The 2,839-nt window shown below is 36.9% G+C and overlaps 1 protein-coding gene across 1 annotated transcript in view; it reads right to left on the bottom strand.

Moving 5' to 3' along the window:
* The window catches only part of UNC5D (unc-5 netrin receptor D), a 513,075-nt gene that overhangs the window by 420,125 nt on the left and 90,111 nt on the right, over positions 1-2,839 (bottom strand). The window lies entirely within an intron of this gene.

Raw genomic sequence — 2,839 nt, 5'->3', positions numbered from 1 at the left:
ATCACTGGATAAATCCGTTAGACAAACAATCAGCAAAGAAACAGCAATCCTAAATGACTCACTAGATCAGATGGACTTAATTGACATCTTCAGAACACTACACCCCACAGCTGCGGAATATACATTCCTCTCAGGTGCTCATGGGACATATTCAAAAATAGACCACATATTGGGTCACAAGCAAAGTCTCCACAAATTCAAGAAGATTGAGATCATAAAAAGCATCTTCTCAGACCATGATGGCATAATGTTAGAAATAAACTACAATAAAAACAACCCAAAATACTCAAACACTTGGAAGCTGAATAGCATGTTATTAAATATTGATTGGGTTACCGATGACATCAAAGAAGAAATTAAAAACATCCTGGACACTAATGACAATGAAAACACAACAATCCAAAACCTCTGGGACACAATGAAAGCAGTCCTGAGAGGGAAGTTTATAGCTCTACAGGCCTATCTCAAAAAACAAGAAAAAATGGTAGTTAATCATCTAACTCTACAACTCAAAGAATTAGAAAGAGAGCAACAAGAAAACCCCAGAGTGAGCAGAAGGAAGGAGATAATAAAGATTAGAGCAGAAATCAATGACATAGAGACCAAAAAAACAATACAGAAAATCAATGAAACCAAGAGCTGGTTCTTTGAAAGGATAAACAAGATTGACAAACCACTCGCCAGGCTCACCAAGAAGCAAAGAGAAAGGTCCCAAATAAACCAAATCAGAAATGATAGAGGCGAAATAACAACAGACCCCACAGAAATACAAATGATTGTTAAACAATACTACGGACAACTCTACTCCAACAAACTAGACAACCTGGAGGAAATGGACAAATTCCTAGAAAAATACAACATTCCAAAACTCAATCAGGAAGAATCTAAAAACCTCAATAGGCCAATAACTATGGAAGAAATTGAAGCAGTCATCAGAAAGCTTCCAGCAAACAAAAGTCCAGGGCCAGATGGCTTCACAGGGGAGTTCTACCAAACATTCAAGGAAGAACTAAAACCTACCCTCCTCAGACTACTACAAAAAATTCAAGAGGAAGGAACACTTCCAAGCTCATTCTATGAAGCCAGCATCACCCTAATACCAAAACCAGGTAAAGACATCACAATGAAAGAGAATTACAGGCCAATATCCCTCATGAACATAGATGCCAAAATCCTCAACAAAATCTTAGCAAATCGGATCCAGCAGTACATCAGAAGGATCATACACCATGACCAAGTAGGATTTATCCCAGAGATGCAAGGATGGTACAACATCCGTAAATCAATAAATGTGATACATCACATAAACAAATTGAAAGAAAAAAACCACATGGTCATATCAATTGATGCAGAAAAAGCATTCGACAAAATCCAACACCCATTTTTGATAAAAACTCTCAGAAAGGTGGGAATAGAAGGATCATACCTCAACATAATAAAAGCCATATATGACAAGCCCACAGCCAACATCATACTCAATGGTCAAAAACTAACACCATTTCCCCTAAGAACAGGAACAAGACAGGGATGCCCACTCTCACCACTCCTGTTCAACATAGTACTGGAAGTATTAGCCATTGCAATCAGGCAAGAAGAAGAAATAAAAGGCATCCAAATTGGAAAAGAGGAAGTAAAACTGTCCTTATTTGCAGATGACATGATATTATACATACAAAACCCTAGAGATTCCATCAAAAAGCTACTAGACTTAATACATGAATTTGGCAATGTAGCAGGATACAAAATTAACCCCAAGAAATCTGAGGCATTTCTATACACCAATAGTGAACTTTCAGAAAGAGAGATTAGAAAAACAATCCCATTTACCATCGCACCAAAAAAATTAAGATACCTAGGAATAAACTTAACTAAAGAGGTTAAAGACCTCTACTCAGAAAACTACAGGACGCTGAAAAAAGAGATAGAGGAAGACATAAACAGATGGAAGAACATACCATGTTCTTGGATTGGTAGAATCAACATCATTAAAATGTCCATACTACCCAAAGCAATCTATAAATTCAACGCACTTCCCATTAAAATACCAATGGCCTTCTTCAAAGATCTAGAACGAACTCTCCAAAAATTCATCTGGAATAAAAAAAGACCCCGAATAGCTGCAGCGATCCTGAGAAAGAACAAAGTAGGTGGGATCTCAATGCCAGATATCAAACTGTATTACAAAGCCACTGTTCTCAAAACTGCCTGGTACTGGCACAAGAACAGACATATAGACCAGTGGAATAGAATAGAGAGTCCAGAAATTAGCCCGAACCAATATGCTCAATTAATTTTTGACAAAGGAGGCATGAACATACAATGGAGCCAAGATAGTCTCTTCAATAAATGGTGTTGGGAAAATTGGACAGATATATGCAAGAAAATGAAACTAGACCACCAACTTACACCATACACAAGAATAAACTCAAAATGGATAAAGGACTTAAATGTACGACAGGAAACCATAAAAATTCTAGAAGAATACAAAGGCAACAAAATCTCAGACTTATGCCAAAACAATTTCTTCACTGATACAGCTCCTAGGGCAGTTGAAACTAAAGAGAAACTGAACAAATGGGACTACATCAAAATAAAAAGCTTCTGCACAGCAAAAGAAACCATCAACAAAACAACAAGAAAACCCACCTCTTGGGAAAACATATTTGCCAACGTCATATCTGATAAGGGCTTAATCTCCAAAATTTATAGGGAACTCATACAACTTAACAAAAAGAAGATAAACAATCCAATCAAAAAATGGGCAAAGGATCTAAATAGACACCTTTCAAAGAGGACATTCAGAAAGCCAAGAGACATATGAAAACATGCTCAAAGTCAC

This window comes from Myotis lucifugus, unplaced genomic scaffold, assembly GCF_000147115.1.
Source record: "Myotis lucifugus unplaced genomic scaffold, Myoluc2.0 scaffold_26, whole genome shotgun sequence".
NCBI lineage: Eukaryota > Metazoa > Chordata > Mammalia > Chiroptera > Vespertilionidae > Myotis > Myotis lucifugus.
This window is presented reverse-complemented; position numbering and strand designations above follow the sequence as displayed.